Source organism: Saccopteryx bilineata, chromosome 3, assembly GCF_036850765.1.
Source record: "Saccopteryx bilineata isolate mSacBil1 chromosome 3, mSacBil1_pri_phased_curated, whole genome shotgun sequence".
In the NCBI taxonomy this organism is placed as follows: Eukaryota; Metazoa; Chordata; class Mammalia; order Chiroptera; family Emballonuridae; genus Saccopteryx; species Saccopteryx bilineata.
The window spans coordinates 52,121,274-52,146,192 of record NC_089492.1 but is presented as its reverse complement, the minus strand read 5'-3'; positions in this window follow the sequence as shown (position 1 = coordinate 52,146,192).

Sequence of the window (24,919 nt, the reverse complement as noted above, 5' to 3'; positions counted from 1 at the left end):
TGTTATTTAGTTTATTAGCAATTCCTCTCAGCTTTGGCCACTTGACCCTATAACTTTATGTCATCATTCAAGTGGTTGGTGAAAGTGTTGACCAGACCATGACCAGGTTTAGAACCTGGAAATGGAATGAAGGAACTCCAAATTTCAATTAGAACCTCAGTTTCCACAGCTGATCCCTCCATATTGTACCGATCATTAACTGAAAGCCCACAGTGGATAGAATTGGAACTTTTGGGTTGTTTGGGACAACTTTGGTCTGCAAGGTATTTAGTATTGAGTAATGAGGTCCAATCTTACATAGATCTTGCAAAGATGTGTCCTTTAAGACAGTGGTCCTCAACCTTTTTTGGGCCATGGATCGGTTTAATGTCAGAAAATATTTTCACGAACTGGCCTTTAGGGTGGGACAAATAAATGTATCACATGACCGAGACAAGCGTCAAGAGTGAGTCTTAGACAGATGTAACAGAGGGAATCTGGTCATTTTTAAAAAATAAAACATCATTCAGACTTAAATATAAATAAAATGGAAATAATGTAAGTTATTTATTCTTTCTCTGCGGACTGGTACCAAATGGCCCATGGACCGGTACCAGTCCGCGGCCCGGGGGTTGGGGACCACTGCCCCCAGGTGTTCTTGGCTCCATGCTCTGCCTTGCATGTGCTCATCGTGGGCCGGAGCCCGTAGGCACCACACCAGGCTCTCTGTCCACGTGTTTGTTTGTTTTCTAACAGATGTCCTCTCAATTATGGCCAAAACTGGTGCACAGTGCACAGCCAATAGTGGGTTAACTGGGAAGACCTTGCTTGCTTTAAAACCACCATCCTGTCCTGAACAAAAGGAGAAGTGAGGAGACAGACAGTTGGAGACATGGGGTGAGCACTCCTGTCTACTGTACTATAATTAAATAAAGCAGGACCCCAGTTCGTGAGATGTTAGAAATAGTGACCTACATAGAGCCTTTGTCAGGGTTGTGTTTATAGGCTTGTAATTTTATTTATTTATTTATTTATTTGTATTTTTCTGAAGCTGAAAACGGGGAGAGACAGTCAGACAGACTCCCGCATGCGCCTGACCAGGATCCATCCGGCACGCCCACCAGGGGCGAGGCTCTGCCCACCAGGGGGGATGCTCTGCCCCTCCGGGGCATCACTCTGCCGCGATCAGAGCCACTCTAGCGCCTGGGGCAGAGGCCGAGGAGCCATCCCCAGCGCCCAGGCCATCTTTGCTCCAATGGAGCCTTGGCTGCGGGAGGGGAAGAGAGAGACAGAGAGGAAGGAGGGGGGGGGTGGAGAAGCAAATGGGCTCTTCTCCTATGTGCCCTGGCTGGGAATCGAACCCGGGTCCCCCGCACGCCAGGCGGATGCTCTACCGCTGAGCCAACCGGCCAGGGCCTAGGCCTGTAATTTTAATTTACATCATTATAGTCGAAGGAACAAGTCACCAGAACAACTACTACTTAAAGTGAACGCTAATACATTCACCTGTCCTTCCTCAACAGGCTATGTTGTCAGTAATGCAGACAGAATCATTTTTTTTGTATTCATAGCTATAATCATTATTTTGTACAGTATTTATTCAGTATGCACTGTACTTATTTTGGGTGAACAGTTCCACAGGATTTCAATCTATTGTCTGTGGCCAGAATCTGTCAGCCTGATGCTTTGGGCTTTCCAAAAGGTATTCTCCATCACGAGTTTCTCTATCAGGAAGAGTTGTTGGGAACCAGTGGTTAAGAAAGTGAAGCGCTGCATGTGCAAAAAGAAAGATAACTAAATGGATTTAGCCATTCATAAAGCTTATCCTAAAAATGACTGCACCTGTCCCAAACCTGGTCTCCGGAATCCCGAGTCCTCTCCCCAGCACAGGCAGGAACTAAGGTGCAGCCCTAAAAGCCAAGCTGCTGGCTCTGGCCTTCCTTGCAAACACATCCTCTGACAATAGGCAGCAGCACCAGAGAACGATGCTCCCTGGATACTGGGTCGTGCGGTGCAGCCATGTATCCCGGTGGCCGAGGCTCCGCATTTGGCAACACTAGTCTGTACTTTGGGTCTTTTACACGGTGCACTGCTCTGAGGGAAATCCATTCCCTAGTTTTTTGGGAAGGAACTCAGAGGTACATTTCAAGTTAGGTGAATATAATTCACAAACATTAAGATGTTTTATTGGATTTGTCTCTTAACCTCATCTCTCCTCCTTACTGCCTTAAGTACCATTCTCAAGGATTTGCCTTGAGCCACTGTGAGCATGGCATGAGTGACACACGCCCCCAGGGCTGCGACAGCACACCCACAGTCAGAGAGCTGGCGAAGGAGGTTGGGAGGGGGCAGCTTAGTCCGTTTAATAAAAAACAGTCCTTCAAAAAACATTCTCGTAGAATGTCAATGTTGGAGCTATATTTATATGTAAAACTCTTTTCTCACAAAATACCATTTTTTTTTTTTTTGTTTGTTTGTTTGTTTGTTTTTTAGAAGTTTTTTTGTTTGTTTGTTTGTTTGTTTTTTAATTTTTTTTTATTTATTAATTCATTTTAGAGAGGAGAAAGAGTGAGACAGAGAGAAAGAGAGAGAGAGGAAGGGGGGAGGAGCTGGAAGCATCAACTCCCATATGTGCCTTGACCAGGCAAGCCCAGGGTTTTGAACCGGCGACCTCAGCATTTCCAGGTCGACGCTTTATCCACTGCGCCACCACAGGTCAGGCAACAAAATACCATTTTAATAAAGAGTGTTGCAAGTGAAAGATGTCTGGGTGACTCTACATATTCAAATTATGCAGTTATTATGCAGTTTTTATTGTTGCATTTAAATTTTGAAATAAATGTCTCCTAAACTTTTGCTTATTTTATTCTTTCCTATCAAGTTGCTGCTAAATATAAATGACTATCAAATAATAAATATTTCTCATATGATAAATATCATGATGAACTCAAACAGGAAAAATCAAAAAAGAGTCTAGAACTTACTTCCTAATACACTGACTCATGAATTGGAGATATATTGTGTTTAACCTCACAAAATACAAGGCACGTAGACAGCTTTTATTTAAAAAAAAATCACTTTGTTTCCCAATAATAAGATGTAGGAAAGAGGCCTTTCGTGAGTAGCAATTGGTGCTTCACTGGGTATCCTGCTCAGAGTTCAAGGGAGGTGCTAAAAAATGGCCCCTGGAGTAGAGGTGGGGGCTGCCCAGCCTGGATTGCCTTGCTGTTGCCAACAACCCGTGAATAAAATGGACATAGAGTTCGTTTACAGCAGATTTATAAGGACTATTTCTCTGTCCTGTACTTTGACATTTGAGGCTGGGTCCAGTGTCAGGGTGGCTTCCTGAAATGGGGCCCTAGCTGCAAAAGCCTTTCCATCTTACTGTGCCCAAGACCAAGTGGGATATAAAGAAACTCAGTAAGCACAGCGTTTCTTGTAAGAAAACTATACTCCCGTTGGTAGGCAGTGAGGAGAAATGATATGGGATAGTTAAGAATCTCCAAAAAAAGACAATGGTAAGTGTAGAATAAAGGCACAGGCCAAACAGCTCTTCACAGTTGGGGGCACCCTTTCAGGTGGAGATGTTAGCTTGGCCTCAGAAATGAAATCATAGAATTTTCTTCTGCTTATGCTATATAATTATTGCTCTCATCCATTAAATAAAATGCACACTAGTGTCAGGTTGGTTTTGTGTCAATACTTGGGTGATAATGGGGACCCTTGAACTTTCATGCTCTGTGCTGAACTTTCTGTGGCTCTCTGACCACACAGACATCTGGTGTCTCGTGATTCTGCTTTGTTTGTGCAGCTGACATTAGGCCCCTGTCAAGTCATTGCTTTTTCTTGCAGGATGTCACGAGTTTAGGGACAGTGCAAGAGGAGTCTGTACTGCTCAGAGCCCAGAACACTTCCATGGGCGTTGTGAGAAGCGGTGGCCTGCAGGCTAATGACAGTCATTTTGGAGCCTTGGGAAAGAAACAAGGAAGAATAAAGGGGAAAAATAAGTGAAATTTCAAATCAAGAAGATGTGGTCCAGAGACTTTCAAAAGAGATCTGCCTGGCAGAGGATCCGCGAAGGAGTCAGGCATTGTGAAATGTTCTGGACTTTGGTGACTTTAATTCAAGATAAGGCATTGCCTGCAAGAATAGTTCTATAGCTGGTGGAAGTGCTAGCATATGTTCAACAGATGGTAGGAATTCAAATTTTCATGGACAGGCAAAAATCTATATTGCTATATTTAAAATGTGTATATATTATATAATTTTAATTTTTTCCCTACTTCCTTTTTTTGAAAACAACCTTACCGTTCAAGGTTTTGCCGGGCACAGTCTTAGCTTAGGTTGGCAGGGATTTTGATGTTGTGAGTGTGTCTGTGTGTGTCTGTATGTGTTCTGATTTCACCCAAACTCCTCCAGGCAGAACTATCTTCCTTCATTCTAGAATCCACCTCTCCTGGTGACTGGCCCATTGAAGGTTCTGTCCTCTTGTGTTGACTAAACCAATTTGCCTTTCTGATGAGTTGGTATTTTTCTAGTAAGCTTTTTATTAACACTCTGTTGGGCGAGGACTCAGAGTAGGAGAAACAGAAATGGATGCCTGTGTAAAGCAGGAAGCAGTTAGTAGGATCTGAAAGGAGAGTCAGATGTGAAAAGAAGTAGAGAAAGGACCTAGTTTGAAGACAGTGAGAGGTGGGGACATGCCGAGGAGTGATGCCTGCAGCTGGAGAGGACAGGAATGGGCCAGAGAGGAAGCTGGCAGCACCGGACACTGGCAGCCTGTTTTCAAGGCTTTAAGTGCCCCACTGACTTGGGCTTTGTCCTGTGGACCAGAGACATGAACAAGTTGTGACTAATGAGTGATGTTCTAAGAGTGGTCTAGTGAGATTGGGCTAATGATAAGATAAAAATTGTTACAAGCTTTCACTATTATTGTTATGTAAAACCCATGTTTGCTTTTTTTATACTGCAAAAAGGGGAAGGAGCCATGATATCACATATAATATATACCATTCCCTGCGTCTCCCATGTTCTTACTGCTCTTACTCCAGGTCCAGGTTCCAGGTGTAGGCATGGAATTTCTTCCACTTAACTGGAGAGCATTTATTCCGCTCTGACTGTTGGGACATTTCCCTTTTCCTTCCCTCCATCCTCAACCTGTTCTTCAGGCAGCCCTCCCATCTATTTCAGTTGTCAACTTTCATGTGTCATATCCTTCCTCTTCTCCTAAATGCCAGAACTTTCTCCTTTCCTCTCTATCAACCACCCCCACCTCCATTGCTTTTCTCCAAGTTTCTCCTTTCAGGTACTTCACTGAATGTGGACAAACAGCCGCAGAAGAAGCCACAGAGTCGGCTTCTTTGGTTCCATTGGCAGTTGAGATGGAAGCACTCTGCCAGGATATGGGATAAAAAGTTAGAACTTCCCTAGTGGGGTCATCTCATTAGGGAAGAGCCAGGGGCACATTTTCAGGGGATTTGAAGTTTTGATGACTTATAAAGGAACAGCAATCAAGAACCTGTAAGAGGTGAAAATGTAAGGGAAAAAGAAGAGGAAACTGTCAAGGTTACTATGCAGTACAGTGTACTAGACTCCCCCAACGAAACCCTTCAGGGCCAGATCATTGGGATATTCCCACAGGGTGCTGGTAGTGGAGGGTGTGACTCTTGCCTAGGGCTTCAGGTGGTGCTGGAAACACATCAGATTGTGCAGCATTAGCTGGGGGAGGGTTGGAAACCATGGAAAAAGTCTATGGTGGCAGGAGTGTGCACATGGGCAAGTGGGACACATTTCATCTGTCGTATAGTAGCAGGGACTATGGGCTACAATTGTGGTTTTTTAATAGTACCTGTTACTAATGAGATGATACGCACAGACAGGCTGGTGAGGAGGTGCATGAGGAATTCAGGCATGATACTTGAAGAGAGATAGGTGAAGAGGCATTGGAAGTAGTCCAGGTGTGATATAGAGATGGCTGGACCAGAGCAGAGATGTGGGAATTCAGTTATCATCATGTGCCGGGTGCCAAGGCAAATGCTTTCTAGGTGTTAATCATTTCTTCTTCAGAATAAGCCCATAATTTATCACAGGTAGTATTTATTTCCTTTTATAGATAAGGAAAGTAAAGAACCAATTTGAGAATTTGTTCAAGGTCTCTTCACTAATAAATGGCTGAGTTAGGACTTCTAGTCTGTCTGAGTTATTTCAAACCATTCTTTAGATTACTTAGAAAGAACCAGTAGAATTTGGGAACTAATTGTATGTTCTGGGGAAGGTGATAAGGTTTTGAGTCTAAATTTCTGGGAATACCTCCATTTTATTCCTAGAATTAGGTGAGGGAGAAAGTGAGGCTGGTTTTAATGGATTTGGGAATAAGAAGCAAATGGAAATGCAAAACCAGAGGTGGAGCCAACTAGGCTGTCATAGACAATTCAGTACCAGAGTAGAAAAGATTCTCACAGGGCCAGGAGAGAGGGTTAAGTGAAGAAAGCTGAGACCTTCCAGCATTTAGACAACAGTGAGAAGAAAAAGAAGCAGTTAAGAAGCCAGAACAAGTATAAAATAGATGTATAACTTATCACAAAATGTACAAAGTTTACATTGAGTCAAAGTAGATCAATTATCAGTCAAGCCTCTCCTTGTTCCTCCCAGTATTGGGCAGATAAACTGATGCTGATGTTGAAGCGCACCAGAGAGCAGCGTAAGAGGCAGTCAGTGTTGTCCACCTCATAGCTACATATAAGGGCCACTCTGATTATTTCCCTGAAGGAAAAAGGTGGTCCTTAATTTTCACCTGACTGCCCCCCCCCCCCCCCCCGGCAATATGGTTTCCATATAACTGTATTGCTCTTGGCTTAGGGCTACTTGGACACAGCAACAACGCTGCCCTTGTGGGCATTTGCTGTGTTGCTGTGCTACTGCAGGCCACACTCATGTTTCTTTTTCTAATGCAGATCTTCCTGGACCTGAGAAAGTTTGAGAGATTGTTATCATTTGGTATAGATTTAAAAGTTCTGATCTTGTATTTTTCAGCTCTTATTCCAAGTATGGAATGAAAGAAATATCATCAGCCATCGATTTTATATATTGGATATATCATCTTACCAAATCCAAATCACATTTAATTTCAGAGTGAAGTGCCTTCCTGGTGAAGATGACAGTGATTTCATTCTCAGCCACTGGCTGAGCAGAACCAGCCTGGACTGTTTTCTTCTACAACAGAGCAGGTGAGCAGGATTAGATCATTTTTTTTTCTTTCTGCAGGAAGATTGGCATAAAACAAACCCGAGTACTTAGGTGATGATTTGCATACTTAAGTAGTTTCTGCCTCTTTTACTCAGAGAACTCAAGAGAAATATATGCACCTCATCCTGAATGTAAGAAATCTCACCAACCATCTCCCAAGTAAGCACAGATATACAATTATTAGAAACTACTCTAATAATGCCATGATTAGAATTTATAATAAATACTAGTATTGGGAATTATGCTATTTTTTCCTGGATAGATTCAGTGTTCAGCATTTATAATGGGAGAGACATACCTCTAGATTTAGCAAGGTAGGTCTGATGCAGTCAGTCTTAATGACCATGCTGCCGGATTGATTTGTGAAAATTATGAATTGGTTTTGAGTCTTTGGCAACCTCTCTGGGCTGTCCCATTTTTTTCCCTTCTGGCTCTCTCTTCTTCTACAAATATTCCTGACATCTCCTATGTGTCTTTGCATTTTAATGGTAGAGGCTGGCTTGAAGTTTTCTCCTTATTCCCAGGATATGGTCTGGCAACTGCACCTTTAACAATATCAACAACCAAACCAAAAGCAAACCCCAAACAAACAAACAAAACAATAAGACATTGCAGGCAAAACATGTGTGCTTGCTCATTGAACCAACTTTGTGTTTTTCTTTAGAAATATAATTTGTAACTGCTGTTCTAAGTCACTCAAGTATGCCAATATTTTTGTTGCTGTTAAGTTATAATTTGGCATATAGTCATATGCAGTTTCCATGAATAAAAAGTCTAACAAAAGACATATATTAAGTGTATTGACTGCTAAACAGGTAAGAATGACTTACTATCTAGTACTTCACTTCTGAATTTGTCACATTAAGATGACAGCATTTGTGTAAGCGGTACATTGGGGCAGGGAAATGAATATGAATGCTTTTGTGTTAAATAATAAAACATGTTTTTACATATTCTTCAGGTTTGTGAAGAGGCTACTACTGAAGCTATGTTGTCTGTAATTACACTGAACTGCAGGGCTGCCTGAAATGCGAATTGGAGGGACTCATAAATCACTGTAGATAGCTCTCTGCTAGAGGTCCTTGCTGTTAATAAGGAGGTGTCAGCGTTCCCATCAGCTCAGAAATCTCAGCATCTGACTTTCTTCTTCTCTCTATTTTTGTCTCAGTAAGTTCATACCAAACCAGTGATCATAACATCACCAGCATCTGTTACAAATAAAGATATATTCTAAAGGTCTAGGGCATTGTCATAAAACTTATGCCCAATTCTATTCTGAAACTGTTAGATAGATACTCTGGGAGCAAAAAGAGCATGCATGCATCTCAAATTCATGGTTTTCCAGAAGTGGTGATGTGGAAAAGCCATGGATTAAAGAATATCAAAGTTTATTGACCAGGTTTTATAGAAAGCTAACTTATTCTCTAATGAGACCTTTAGAAAACCACACCTGTGCATCAGGCTCACCTTCCCAACACACCACTAAAGTTGGTAGTTGCTAGAAGTGCCTCATTGACCTCCATCAGTAAAAAAGTACCCCACTTCCATACTCTTTTTTGTTTCATCCATTTTTCTGAATTTTGTATCTTTGGCTTTCTTTGTCTCTTAAGGTCAGCCTCTCATTCTGGGTTTCAACCCTGGAGGGCATTTGGGTATTCTCATCAATAGGGAATGAGATGAATGTTATACGTTAGGATATTGTGAGCCTTTATATTATGGGACATTACCTATATATAAAGGAAAATAATCTATCTGAAAATAATTGAACTGCGCAACTATATAAATATCTATTCCTGGAACCCCTGCAGGAGGTATAAAAATATATCCTAAAATGTCAGAAATCAATTACGAGAGTTTAGGGTTATCAGTAAATGCTACCTAACTTGCAAAGCCTGACAGAGCTAGGGCTTTTTTTACTTTTTATTTTTTGTAGTTTTTTGAAGTTAGAAGCGGGGAGGCAGTCAGACTCTCTCTCGCATGGGCCCGACCGGGATCCACCTGGCATGTCCACCAGGGGGCAATGTTCTGCCCATCTGGGGCGTTGCTCTGTTGCAGCTGGAGCCATTCTAATGCCTGAGGTGGAGGCCATGGAGCCATCCTCAGTGCCCGGGCCAACTTTTGGAGAGCTTGGCTGTGGGAGGGGAAGAGAGAGACAGAGAGAAGGGAGAGTGGGAAGAGTGGAGAAGCAGATGGGTACTTCTCCTCTGTGCCCTGGCCAGGAATTGAACCCAATACTTCCACATGCTGGGCTGACGCTCTACTGCAGAGCCAACTGGCCAGGGCTAGAACCAGGGATTTTTAACATGGAAATTAGCACCTTCCTTTCCTTTTAGAAATAGACACTATTGTTACATTCTGGGCACATGAAAGATTGCTTCTCCCAGCCCCCTCTCTGAAAAGAGTAAGTAAAATGAGCTGAGAGAAAGTGATAAATGTCACTTTCAGGCTGAGGCTGTAAAAAGCCCATGGTAGCTTCTCCAGCCTCTCTTCCCATACCTTGGCAACTAAGAAGGAAACATATTCCAGGCTTTAAAAATGAGAGAAAAATGGGAGTCTAGAAGGGGACAAGCAACCTTTAGGGAGATTGCAGTGTCTGTGAGTCATAAAGAGGCTGTCCCATAGGGTAGGTGACAGGGTTTGCTTCCCTACAGCCAGCTTACACAAGGCTCCAAAGTTTGTGGTGCTGGAAGGAGGAAATATGTCATTTGGATTCCTTTTACCAATGGACTTGGGAAAGGGCTTGATGAGAAATGGGGTGATAGTCTGACCAAGTAGAAAGAAGAATGAGATTTTCTCTCAGAGTACAGGAGTTGGGGCCATGGAGGCAGGTGAGATAGAGGCTGTAGGTATGCTGGAGGTCACCTCAGTTAGAAAAAGTAGATAGAGATTTTTTTGTGTGTGATGCTGCTGGGTGGGATCAGCTGAAGAACACATCAAATCTTGCAAGGGTCCAGGATTCAACTGTTTATGGTTGAGTTGGGGAACCATCTTCATCAATTCTACTGATAATGAAAAAAATTCAGATAATTATAATCAATAAAAACACAGCAGCTGTCTCACCCTCACTATGTTATCATGTATATGATGGAGCAGCGGTTATAACTAACTTGTGAAACTCGACATGAACAGAACCACGTAGAAAAATATAATTTTTTGTTTTCTCCTTCCTCTTTCCAACAACGAAAGGTCAGGCAGTTGAAGGGGAGTGATGTGTGAGTCATCTCTGCTTTCCCACCCTCCAGCACCAGAAGCTGTGCGTGCAGCTGGCGGGGATGGGGGAGTGGGGGAGTGGGGGTGGGGTGGGGAGGTGGGTGTGTTGGGGAGAAGAGTCATTTAACTGACTTCAAGGTTGACATATTTGCTAGGTTGTTTTAATAACTAAAACAGGGTTCTGGCTGGTGCTTCAGGGGAGAGTGTCTGCCTGGCGTATGGATGTCCCAGTTCGATTCCCAGGCAGGTCACACAAGAGAAATGACCATTTGCTTCTCTCCCCCTCACACCCCTGTCTCTCCTTCCTCTCTTCCCGTGGCCAGTGGCTTTATTGGTTACAGCATGGGCCCTAGGCACTGAGGATAGCTCGGTTGGTCCAAGTACATCAGCTTCAGGAGCTAAAAATAGCTCGGATGATTTGAGCATCGGTCAGACAGGGGTTGCTGGGTGGATCCTAGTCAGGGTGTATGTGGGAATCTGTCTCTCTAGCTCTCCTCCTCTCACTTAAAAAAAAATTAAAACCTAGAAGTATGAAATAATACAGAAACCCCTATTAAGGGAGCTGATTTGAAAGAAAGGGGGACTTTGTTGGAGAAAATTAACATAGAAACAGTTTCTGGAAAAATAATATCATTCTATGTATGTATTTCAATGGAATTTCTTAACCAAACCAATCACATGTTTATTTTATCTATCTGTCAATTATTTGTCTATCTATCAACCCATCAACCTATGTTCTCTTGAGTAGATTATGAGCATCATGAGATTAGAGAGCAAGTCTGTTTTTTGTTTGTTTTTTTATGAGAGAGGGAGAGAAAGAGAGACAAGGAGACAGACAGACAAACAGGAAGGGAGAGAGATGAGAAGCATCAAGTCATAGTTACAGCACTTGACTGGGGGGCTCTAGACAAACCAGTGACCTCAGCCAGTGACCTTGAGATCACATCAATGATCCCATGCTCAAGCCTACAACCCCACGCCCAAGCTGGTGAGACTGCACTTAAACCAGTGAACTTGAGGTTTTGAACCTGGGACCTCAGTGTCTCAGGTCAACACTCTATCTACTGCACCACCACCAGTCAGGAGAAAGCAACTCTGTTTTATTCACAAAAATATATCTGAATCCCAGCCAGAATCTGTACTATGTGAAGCATGAAAAATATTTGCTGCATGGATGTTAATGGAATACTCTCTGAGTCTGCCCTGTTCCTACTATGGATTACTGCATATTATAAAAATATCAACTAGTTTTTCAAACTTTACTGGATATGACAAAAACAGAAACTAAAATATAATAAACTCTCATGTGCTAGGCACTGTGATAGGTGTTTTACATGAACTGGCCCAGATGTACCCCACAAGAATACTGTGAGGCAGGTGTTAGTCTCACTTTACAGATGAGACATGTATGGTTAAGAGAGGTAAGGATGTAGCAAGTCACAGGCACAAAGCTGGGATTTAAAATAAGTCAGTATGTCTTAATCTTGACCATGTAAAGGATCTTTATATCTAAGATATTCATCAATCACTTTCTCACACTTATTGTTCCTATTTTAATGAGAATCATTACATCTTCTAAGGAAAACAATATGTTTATATTGACTTTTGGATTATTTTAGATGAAATAGAAAGTCAAACATATTATTTTTTCTCTTAAAAGTTGAGTAGGATTCCTGCTTCTGCCTCTGAAATATTAACTGCTTGGAAATTAGTTTCATTATTAGTTATATTTTGCTCTATGACAATATTGCCACAGATTCAGAAAGTTGAAATGGCACACACTTAATGCATCACAGTTTCTGTAGGTCAGAAGTCTGGTTGTGCTGTTCTTCTGCTTTAGAGTTTCACAAAGCTGCAATCAGAGGTGTTATCCAGGGGACTGGTCTCATCTGAAGACTGACTGGGGAAGGATCCATTTTCAAACACACATGATTTTTAGAGAAGTTCATTTTGTTGTGTGCTTGGTGTGAGTGCTTCAAATTCTTGCTGGCTTTGGCCAGAGACCATCCTCAATTCCTTGACATGTGGCCCTCTTCAATTAGCAGTTCACAACATAGCACTTATGTCTTCAAAGCCACCAAGGGAAGGTTACCTCCTGAGACAGACCTTACAATCTTATGTAACAATCACATATATGTAATCATATACATCCCATCATCTTTGCCCAATCTTATTGTTTAGAAGCAAATCTCTGGTCCTGTTCATGCTCAAGGGGAGATGATCACACAAGGGCATAAACACTAGGATGTGGGAATCATGGGGGCCACCCTAGAGTCTACACAACACTTTACCATCATAAGTTACTAAAAATCAGATAAAGTACATAAAACAGCTCTTTCAGACATTGGACACTATCCAATTCAGCAATATGATCCCTGAGACAAGGAAATGAGGTATGCCCTATGATTGTTTTAGCTGATGTCCTGGAGGTGGTTTTCAGGCCACACAATGCAGAGACTAGAATTCTCATTAGTTAAAGAGAAAGATCAGCATTTGTAGAGATTAAGGCAGCTAAAATTTGTGGCAAGAATACTATAAAGGAGGGACCTGGCCCTGGTCGGTTGGCTCAGCGGTAGAGCGTCGGCCTGGCGTGCGGGGGACCCTGGTTTGATTCCCGGCCAGGGCACATAGGAGAAGCACCCATTTGCGTCTCCACTCCCACCCCCCTCCTTCCTCTCTGTCTCTCTCTTCCCCTCCTGCAGCCAAGGCTCCATTGGAGCAAAGATGGCCCGGGCGCTGGGGATGGCTCCTTGGCCTCTGCCCCAGGTGCTAGAGTGGCTCTGGTCACGGCAGAGCGACGCCCCGGAGGGGCAGAGCATCGCCCCCTGGTGGGCAGAGCGTCGCCCCTGGTGGGCGTGCCAGGTGGATCCCAGTCGGGCGCATGCGGGAGTCTGTCTGACTGTCTCTCCCCATTTCCAGCTTCAGAAAAATACAAAAATAAATAAATAAATAAATAAAAATAAAAATAAAGGAGGGACCTGAACATAGCAAACTATGAAGATCTATAGAAGGATCTCTTCAAGTCTTTGGTTGAATTGCATGGCATGCACCTCCAAAAGCTGAAAGGCAGTAAGCTGGATACTTCCCAGAGCTCACACAGCACTGGGGAGATTCTGTGTTTGTTCCTACAGGAGGGAGAGCATTTGTAACATATGGGAAACCAGATAGAGTCCTCATAAGTGCTACACTTCAGTTGTGGAGATAAATTAGCCCTTGACTAAAGTATCCTCTAAATCTTCACTGACAAGGGTTAAAAGCAAGTTTCTACAAGATCTCTGTTCCCCAGACATCTGCGTGCCAACTCCCTTAAATGAAATTCAGTAGAGAGAAACATTAATGTCACAATATCCAGCATCCAATTAGAAATAATAAAACATGAAAAGATGAAAAACATGACCTAGAATCAGGAGGAAAAGAATCACTCAATAAAAAGAAAAACCAGCAATGATAAAATGAAAGTGTTGTTGACTTAGATGTTAAAAACTATAAGAATATGCTCTAAATACTCAGTAATGTAGAGAAAAACATGAGTGTGACAAGAAAAGAAATAAAAGATATTAATAAAGACCCAAATGGAACTTCTAAAGATAAAAAAGGTAATTTCAGAGATGAAATGCACACTTGATTGGATTAAAGACATGCTAGACACTGAAGAAGTAAGAAATGGTGATCCTGGACATAGCAATAAATCTAAAATAATGAAGCACACAGAGAGAAAGTCTCAGTGAGCTGTAGGGTAAGATCAAGTGGTCTAGCATGTAATTAAAGTAAGAGAAGAAGAGGACACTTATTAAAAAATAAGGAGAGATAATGGCTACAAAATTTTCACATTTGATAAAAACTAGTAAACCATAAATCTAAGAAACTCAATTAACCTCAACAGAAGAAGACATAATGAAAACACAAATAACCCCAAATCTACTAAAGAAATTGAATTTGTAGGTATAAAATTCCAATAGAGAAAAGAAAATTCCACATCCATGTGGCTTTACTAGTAATATATATCAAAATTTAAGGGAAAAAAATACAATTTTTACACCAATTCCTCCAGAAAAAAGAGAAAATCTCCATTTTTTGTGGCTAGAATTGCCATAATACCACAATCAGAAAAAAAAAAAATCATGAGAAAACTGTAGACCAATGTCCTTCCTTCACATACATGAATATAAAAATCTTAAACCATTAGCAAACTGGATCTAATAATGTGTAAAATAGATAATACACCATGTCCAAGTGGGGTTTATTGCAGGAATTCAATGTAGAGTTAATATTCAAAATCAATCAATTTATTCCTTGAAACAATTGAAAATGTACAACAACCCAAAATCTACGGGACACAGCAAAAGCAGTCCTGAGAGGGAAGTTCATAGCATTACAGGCATACCTTAAAAAGCAAGAAAAAGCTCAAAAAAAAAAAAAAAAACCAACCCTGAACCTAGAAGAACTAGAAAAAGAACAACAAATAAAGTCCAGAGGAAGTAGAAGGAAGAAAATAATAGAGACCATAGAAGAATTGTATGACATAGAGGCTTAAAAAATGCAAAAGATCAGTAAAACCAAGAACTCATTCTTTGAAAAGGTAAACAAGGTTGACAAACCTTTAACCAGGCTCATCAAGAAAAAAAAGAAAGTGGACCCAAATAAATAAAATTAGAAGTGAAAGTGGAAAAAAACAACTGACACCATGGAAATACAAAGGGTTATAAAAAAACAGTATGAAGATCTATAACCAAAATATTGGACAACCTAGGCAAAATGGATAAATTCCTAGAAAGATACAGTCTTCCAAAACTTAATTTGGAAGAATCAGAAACCCTAAACAGACTGATTCCAACAAATAAAATTGAAACAATTATTTAAAAACTCCCAGTAAACAACAGTTCTGGACTGGTTGGCTTTACAGATGAATTTTACCAAACATTCAAAGAAGAACTAATACCTATCCTCCTCTAGCTATTCCAAAAAATTCAAGAGTAGGGAAGACTTCTAAGCTTCTTTTATGAGACAAGCATTATCCTTATTCCAAAACCAGGTAATGACACTACAAAGAAACAAAACTGTAGGCCAATCTCCCTGATGAATATAGATGCTAAAATTCTCAACAAAGTATTAGCAAACTGGATCCAGCAATACACTGAAAAAACCATACATCATGATCAAGTGGGATTTATTCTGGGGAAGCAAGGTTGGTATTTGAAAATCAATAAATGTGATTTGTCACATAAACAAAATGAAGAATAAAAATCACATAAGATTAATAGATGCAGAAAAAACATTTGATAAAATCCAGCAGCCAATTATAATCAAAACTCTCAGCAATACAGGGAACATATCTCAATGTAATAAAGAACATACATTACAAGCTGAGAGCAAACATCCTATTCAATGGGCAAAAATTAAAAGCAATCTCTGAAGATCAGGAAAAAGACCGAAGTGCTCCCTTTCACCACTCTTCTTCAACATAGTTCTGGAAGTTCTAGCCACAGCAATCAGATAAAAAGAAGAAATAAAAGACATTTGAATTAGAAAATAAGAAGTAAAATTGTCATTATTTACTAATGACATGATATTGTACAAAGAAAACCCTAAAGTCTAAGTTAGAAAACTCCTAGTCCTGATAAATAAATTCAGCAAGGTGGCAGGATATAAAATTAATATTCAAAAATTAGTGGCATTTTTATACACTAACAATAAACTGTCAGAAATAAAAATTAAGGAAACAATCCCCTTCACTATTGCAACAAAAGAAATAAAGTACCGAGGAATAAATTTAATCAAGGAGGTAAAATAATTGTACAGTACTTGAAAAATTATAAGACACTGAAAAAAGAAATCAAGGAGATACAAGTGGAAGCATATACCATGTTCATGGATAGGAAGAATTGACATTATTAAATTGTCTATACTACTCAAAGTAATCTATAAATTCAATGCAATTCCTATTAAAATACCAATGGCATACTTTACAGATATAGAGCAAGTATTTCAAAAATTTATATGGGACCAAAAAAGAACCCAAATAGCCTCAGCAATCTTGAATAAAAAGGCAAAGTAGTAGGTTGCTGAAATCAGCTTGGCAATGGGTGTGCATGAGAGGACAGCACTGTAGGACTTAAGAAAAAACACATATATGGCCAGTAGCCAGGGCCCCCATCACAGCCTGTACAGGTTCTCATTTGATTTGGACAGATGGTAATGAAACAATGAAGCCAAGAACTGGTGGGCCATTACCTTTAATCCTAGCTTGCACCTGGTGGGCAAGAAATACACACAGTGGGAAAACACTTCCCTTTCTATTCAGGGCTCCCAAAGCCACTGACTTACCTGAGTATTTCTAGAATCAAAGGTTTCTACTTCACCAGCCTTATTTACCTCTGTTCCCCATCTCCTTCTCTCTGCACAAACTGGCTTCTCCTTCAGCACTCTGACATCTTGGCTAGCTCTCTGCTGCAATGCTAATTTCAGGAACCGAGAGAGCACAAGCCCCTAGTCTGCCCTATTTTATAGTGTAGAAATCAAAGCCTTTAAGCCAATATACAAATAAGGAAGTCTGTGATACAAAGTCACTTATCTGAGGCATACATGGGATTCCTCATAAGAATGCACCACCCCACATCATGCCACAGTCAAGGATGTGGGGAAAAGCTTAGTGTTGAGAAGATCTTAGTATTAAAAGGGTGGGAAAGGCTTAGTCTTAAAACTAAGCCTTAGGCTATAAGGTCCCTGCCTGCTTACAGCCTCTCTCCCACACCCAATGCAAACTATAAGCAAGCAAACATATATATCATATTTGCAAACTTATTTGACCCACAACACACAAGACACAACATAAAGAAAATATGGGTATAGGGTACACTCAGCCTCTAGGACTGAGAGCCCATATCTCTGCAGCCTCATTGTATCTATTCGTTTCTTTGTACATCAAGCAAACTAGCAGAACATGGGTTAAATTAGCACAGCATGGGTTCAGGTGCAGAGAAGGGTGATACCTTTCAGGTATGCAGGAAATGGCTATAGGGATCAGTTGCTTCCTTTAAACCAGGGGCCCCCAAACTTTTTACACAGGGGGCCAGTTCATTGTCCCTCAGACCGTTGGAGGGCCGGACTATAAAAAAAAACAAAAAACTATGAACAAATCCCTATGCATACTGCACATATCTTATTTTAAAGTAAAAAACAAAACGGAAACAAATACAATATTTAAAATAAAGAACAAGTAAATTTAAATCAACAAACTGACCAGTATTTCAATGGGAACCATGGGCCTGCTTTTGGCTTATGAGATGGTCAATGTGCTCCTCTCACTGAACACCAATGAAAGAGGTGCCCCTTCCAGAAGTGCTGCAGGGGCCAGATCAATGGCCTCAGGGGGCCGCATGTGGCCCGCGGGCCGTAGTTTGAGGACCCCTGCTTTAAACAATCTTATCAGTGCTTTTTGGGGCAGTGTTTCTGTCCCTGCAGGACTTGGCATTCCAAAGTCTACACCAAAACTTGTTTCAGGGCAGCATTTGAATCTCCAGCCATTTTCCTACGGAAGGTATCACACTCCCTGACATCAAGTTATACTACAAGGCCACTGCAATCAAAAGAGCTGGTATTGGCATACACAGGCATACAGATCAATGGAACAGAACAAACAACCTAGAAATAAACCCATGCCCTTATGGTCAATTGATATTTAACAAAGGAGGCAAGAGTATGCAATGGAGTAAAGACAGGAGTTGGGAAAATTGGACAGATACATGCAAAAAAATGAAATGACCACCAACTTACACCATTCACCAAAACAAAATCAAAAGTTGCAAAACCATAAAAATCTGGGAAGAAAACATAGGCAGTAAACTCTTCGATATCTCTCGTAGTAATATTTTTGCTGATATATCTCCAAGGGCAAGTGAAATAAAGGACAAGATAAACAAATGAGACTATATCAAACTAAAAAGTTTTTGCACAGTGAAAGATAGCATTAACAAAATAAAAAGACAACCCATGCAATGGGAGAACACATTTGCCAATACATCTGATAAGGGGGTAATAACCAAAATTTATAAAGAACTTCTAAAGCTCAACATCATGAAGTTAGACAATCCAATAAAAAATGAGCAAAGAAACTGAATAGACACTTCTCCAAAGAGGACATACAGATGGCCAATAGACATATGAAAAAATGTTCTACATCACTAATCATCAGAAAAATGCAAATTAAAAACACAATCAGATACCACCCCATACCTGTCAGAAAGGCTCTCATTAACAAATCAACACACAAGAAGTGCTGGTCAGGGTGTGGAGAAAAGGGAACTTTCCTGCACTGCTGTTGGAAATGCAGATTTGTGCAGCCACTGTGGAATACAGTATGGCATTTTCTCAAAAAATTTAAAATGGACTGCCTTATTACCCAGCTATCCCATTTCTAGGAATATAGCCTAGGAATTCCAAAACACAAATGCAAAACAAGGTATTCACCCTGATGTTTATTGCAGCATTGTTTACAATAGCCAAGATCTGGAAACAGCCCAAGTGCCCATCAGTGGACAACTGGATAAAAAAGCTGTGGTACATTCACACAATGAAATACTATGTGGCCATGAAAAAGAAGGAAATTTTACTTTTTGCAATGGCATGGATAGACCTGGAGATTATTATGCTAAGTGAAATAAGCCAGGCAGAGAAAGACAAATATCATACGCTCTCACTTATAAGTGAAATCTAATAAATACAACTGAGGAATGGAATAGAGGCAGAGGAGGGGTCACAGAGAGCAGACGGACAGCTGTCAAAGGGAAGGGTGATGAGGGGATGGGATCAGAGAAGGTGAAGGGATTAGTGAAATTATATAAATATAGCACATAGATACAGATTATAGGACAGCAATCCCAGAGGTATGGAAGAGGGGAATCAGGGGAAGGGGGCAAAGGGAGTATAATGGGGGGCACGTTGTTGGTGGCTGAGGGTGTTATATTGAGTGAACACTTGAATCCATGTTAACATAATAAATTAAAAAACAATAAAATTAAATAAAAAATATTTTAAAAAGGCAATCAAAGTAATTCACCATGTTTACAAACTAAACATGGTGAATCATTTCAATGCAAGCAAACGAAGAATTTGATGAACTTTATCTATTCAGTATAAAAACTCCTGACAAATTAGGGTTAAAGCAAAACCTTCTCAACTTGATAAAGATCATTTATTTAAAACCATAGTTAATGCTATATTAAATGGTGGCAAACTGAATGCTTTCCCCCTAAGATTAGTAATGATAACTGGGAAGCCCCAGCTAGTATGATGTGGCAAGAAAAAGACAAAAAAAGAAAGAAATCATGAAGGTTGGAAAGCAAAATGTAAAAATGTATTCACATTTGAAATACTCATTATGTAGAAAAACTGAAGTAATGTGTTAAAACCCCTAGGCCTAAGCAATGAAACTAAGTCAATGCATTTCTCTATACTATCAAACAACAATTGGAATGAAATTTAAAATAGCATAAAAATACTTTTTTGAACAAGTACCGAATTTATTACTGTTTCAACTTAAATATAAATGATATGTGCCAAATAAAGAGAAAAGAAATATTTTAAGTGGTGGATGTATAATACATTTTGAATAACACTAGAAATCGAAAGAAGGGAATAAAAAAGATATTTTCAGTCTGAAGCCTCAGCTGTGGTGGCATAGTGGACAGAGCAAATGACATGGAGCACTTAGGTAGCTGGTTGGAAATCCTGGGCTTCTGGGTCAGGTCAGGTCAAGGCAACTATGAGTTGATACTTTCCACTCCTCCCTGTCAAAGAGAAAAGTTTGATTATTTAGTTTTTGATTCTTTTTTATTCAATGTATTGGGGTGATATCGGTTAATTATCATAAACTACTCTAACAGTTCAACAAGGTATGTGCAAGACTACTTATACACTGAAAATCATAAAGCATTGCTGAGACAAAGTAACCATGGATCGGGCAATACAGTAGGCTTAAGATGTCAATTCTCTGCACTTGAGCCATTAATTTACTATATTTCCCCATGTATAAGATGCACCCTTTTTGAAAAATTTGGGGTCTAAAAACTGGATGTGTCTTATACAGTGGTTGTATATTTCTTTACTTGCATTTCTCGCTTTTTCACGCTTGATGAGGAGTTGTATGAATTTATTTATTTATTTATTTATTTTTTAAAAATTAAATTTAATGCAGTGACATTGATAAATCAGGGTACATATGTTGAGAGAAAACATCTCCAGATTATTTTGACATTTGATTATGCTGCATACCCCTTACCCAAATTCAAATTGTCTTCTGTCACCTTCTATCTGTTTTTTTTGTGCCGTCCCCTCCCCCACCCCCTCTCTCCTTCCTTGCCCCATCCCCACCTCCACCCATCCCCCCACCCCTGTTACCATCACATTCTTATTCATGTCTCTGAGTCTCATTTTTATGTCTCATCTAAGTATGGATTCATATAGTTCTTAGTTTTTTCTGATTTACTTATTTCACTCCGTATAATTTTATCAAGGTCCATCCATGTTATTGTAAATGATCTCATGTCATTATTTCTGATGGCTGAGTAGTATTCCATAGTATATATGTACCAAAGCTTTTTAATCCACTTGTCCTCTGACGGACACTTGGGCTGTTTCCAGATCTTCGCTATTGTGAACAAGGCTGCCACAAACATGGGGGTGCATTTCTCCTTTTGGAGCTGTTCTATGGTGTTCTTGGGGTATATTCCTAAAAGTGGGATAGCTGTGTCAAAAGGCAGTTCGATTTTCAATTTTTTGAGGAATCTCCATACTGTTTTCCACAGTGGCTGCACCAGTCTGCATTCCCACCAGTAGTGCAGGAGGGTTCCCTTTTCTCCACATCCTTGCCAGCACTTATTCTGTGTTGTTTTGTTGATAAGCGCCATTCTGACTGGTGTGAGGTGATATCTCATTGTGGTTTTAATTTGCATTTCTCTAATGATTAGTGATGTTGAGCATTTTTTCATATGCGTATTGGCCATCTGTATGCCCTCTTTGGAGAAGTGTCTATTTATTTCTTTTTCCCATTTTTGATTGGATTGTTTGTCTTTCTGGTGTTGAGATTTACAAGTTCTTTATGAATTTTGGTTATTAACCCATTATCAGATGTATTGTCAAATATGTTCTCTCATTGTGTAGTTTGTCTTTTTATTCTGTTCTTATTGTCTTTAGCTGTGCAAAAGCTTTTTAGTTTGATATAGTCCCATTTGTTTATCCTGTCTTTTACTTCACTTCCCCGTGGAGATAAATCAGCAAATATATTGCTCCAAGAGATGTTGGAGAGCTTACTGCCTATGTTTTCTTCTAAGATGCTTATGGTTTCACACTTACATTTAAGTCTTTTATCCATTTTGAGTTTATTTTTGTGAGTGGTGTAAGCTGGTGATCTAGTTTCATTTTTTTGCAGGTAGCTGTCCAATTTTCCCAACCACCATTTGTTAAAGAGGCTGTCTTTACTCCATTGTATTTCCTTACCTCCTTTGTCAAATATCAGTTGTCCATAGAGCTGTGGGTTTATTTCTGGGTTCTCTGTTCTGTTCCGTTGATCTATATGCCTGTTCTTATGCCAGTACCAGGCTGTTTTGAGTACAATGGCCTTGTAGTATAACTTGATATCAGGAAGTATGATGCCTCCCCCTTTATTCTTCTTTTTTAAGATTGCTGAGGCTATTCGTGTTCTTTTTTGGTTCCATATAAAGTTTTGGAATATGTGATCTATAACTTTGAAGTATGTCATTGGTATTGCATTGAATTTATAGATTGTTTTGGGTAATATAGACATTTTAATGATGTTTATTCTTCCTAACCATGAGCATGGTATATGCTTCCACTTATTTGTATCTTCCTTGAATTCATTTATCAAAGCTTTGTAATTTTCCGAGTACAAGTCTTTAGTCTCCTTGGTTAAGTTTACTTCTAGGTACTTTATTTTTTTGGTTATAATAGTGAAGGGGGTTGTTTCCTTAATTTCTCTTTCTGACTGTTCATTGTTAGTGTATAAAAATGCCTCTGATTTCTGAGTATTGATTTTATATCCTGCCACTTTGCTGAATTCATTTATCAGGTCCAGTAGTTTTTTGACTGAGACTTTAGGGTTTTCTATATACAATATCATATTATCTGCAAATAATAATAGTTTTACTTCTTCTTTTCCAACTTGAATGCCTTTTACTTCTTCTTGTCTGATTGCTGTGGCTAGGACTTCCAGGACTATGTTAAATAAGAGTGGTGAAAGGGAAGACCCTGCATTGTTCCTGATCTTAAGGGTATTGCTTTTAATTTTTTCCCATTGAGTATGATGTTGGCTGTGGGTTTCTCATAGATGGCTTTTATCATGTTGAGGTATGTTCCCTGTATTCCCACTTTGCTGAGAGTTTTGATCATGAATGGGTGCTGGATTTTATCAAATGCTTTTTCTGCATCTATTGAAATTATCATATGGTTTTTCTCCTTCTTTTTGTTTATGTGATGAATCACATTGATTGATTTACGAATATTGTACCAGCCTTGCCTCCCCAGAATAAATCCCACTTGATCATAGTGTATGATTTTTTCCATATATTGTTGGATCCGGTTTGTTAATATTTTGTTGAGGATTTTAGCATCTATATTCATCAGAGATATTGGCCTATAATTTTCTTTCTTTGTGTTGTCTTTGCCTGGTTTTGGAATCAGAATTATGCTCGCCTCATAAAAGGAGCTTGGACGTCTTCCTTCTTCTTGAATTTTTTGAAATAGTTTGAGAAGGATAGAAGTTAGTTCTTCTTTGAATATTTGGTAGAATTCAGTTGTGAAGCCATCAGGCCCCAGATTTTTCTTTGTTGGGAGTTTTTTGATAACTGTTTCGATCTCATTTGGTATAATTGGTCTGTTTAGGTTTTCTGATTCTTCCAGATTTATTTTTGGAAGATTGTATGTTTCAAGGAATTTGTCCATTTCATCTAGGTTGTCTAGTTTTTTGGCATACAGTTCTTCATGGTATTTTCTTACAATATTTTGTATTTCTGTTGTGTCAGTTGTTATTTCTCCACTCTCATTTTTAATTTTATTTATTTGAGTCCTCTCTCTCTTTTTCTTGGTGAGTCTAGTTAAAGGTTCATCGATCTTGTTTACCTTTTCAAAGAACCAGCTCCTAGTTTCATTGATCCTCTGTATTGTATCTTTAGCCTCTATGTCATTTATTTCTGCTCTGATCTTTATTATTTCCTTCCTTCTACTACATTTGGGCTTTACTTGCTGTTCTTTTTCTAGTTCTTTTAGATGCAGGGTTAAGTTGTTTATTTGAACTTTTTCTAGTTTCTTAAAGTGTGCCTGTAGTGCTATGAACTTCCCTCTCAGTACTGCTTTTGCTGTGTCCCATAAATTTTGAGTTGTTGTATGCTTATTGTCATTTGTTTCTAGGAATTTTTTTATTTCTTCTTTGATCTCATTCTTAATCCATTTGTTATTTAACAACCTATTTAGTTTCCATGTGTTTGAGAACTTTTGAGCTTTTCTGTTGTGGTTCATTTCTAGTTTCATGCCATTGTGATCGAAGAAAGTGCTTGATATGATTTCAATCTTCTTAAATTTGTTGAGACCACTTTTGTGCCCTAACATGTGGTATATCCTAGAGAATGTACCATGAGCACTTGAAAAGAATGTATATTCTGCTGCTTTAGGGTGAAGGGTTCTGAAGATATTATTAAATCGAGTTGATCTAGTATGTCCAATAAGTCTGCTATTTTTTTGTTAATTTTCTTTTTTGAGGATCTATCTAGTGATGTTAATGGGGTATTGAAATTCCCTACTATTATTATAGTATTGCTGTTGATCTCACCCTTTAAATCCATCAAAGTCTGCTTTATATATCTAGGTGCTCCTATATTAGGTGCATAGATATTTATAATAGTTATATCTTCCTGTTGGATTACTCCCTTTATCATTATGTAGTGGCCTTCTTTATCTCTTACTATATCTTTTGTTTTAAAGTCCAATTTGTCTGATATAAAAGTATTGCTACCCCAGCTTTTTTTCCATTTCTATTTGCATGAAATGTTTTTTTCCATCCTTTACCTTCAATCTATGTGTATCTTTTGTTCTAAGGTGTGTCTCTTGTAGACAGCATATTACAGGTCCTGTTTTCTTATCCACGCAGCTACCTTATGTCTTTTGATTGGATCATTTAATCCATTTACATTTATGGTTATTATTGATATGTAGTTGTTTATTGCCATTTTATTCTTTAAAGGTGTATTCCTTTTTTGCTATATTCTTTTCCCACTTTGATCTTTTTACAACAGGCCCCTTAACATTTCCTGCAGCATTGGTTTGGTTGTAATGAATTCCTTGAATTGTTTTTGTTTGGGAAGCTTTTTATTTCTCCTTCGATTTTAAATGATAGCCTTGCTGGATAAAGTAGTCTTGGTTGTAGGTTCTTGTTCTGCATTACTTTGAATATTTCTTGCCATTCCCTTCTGGCCTCAAG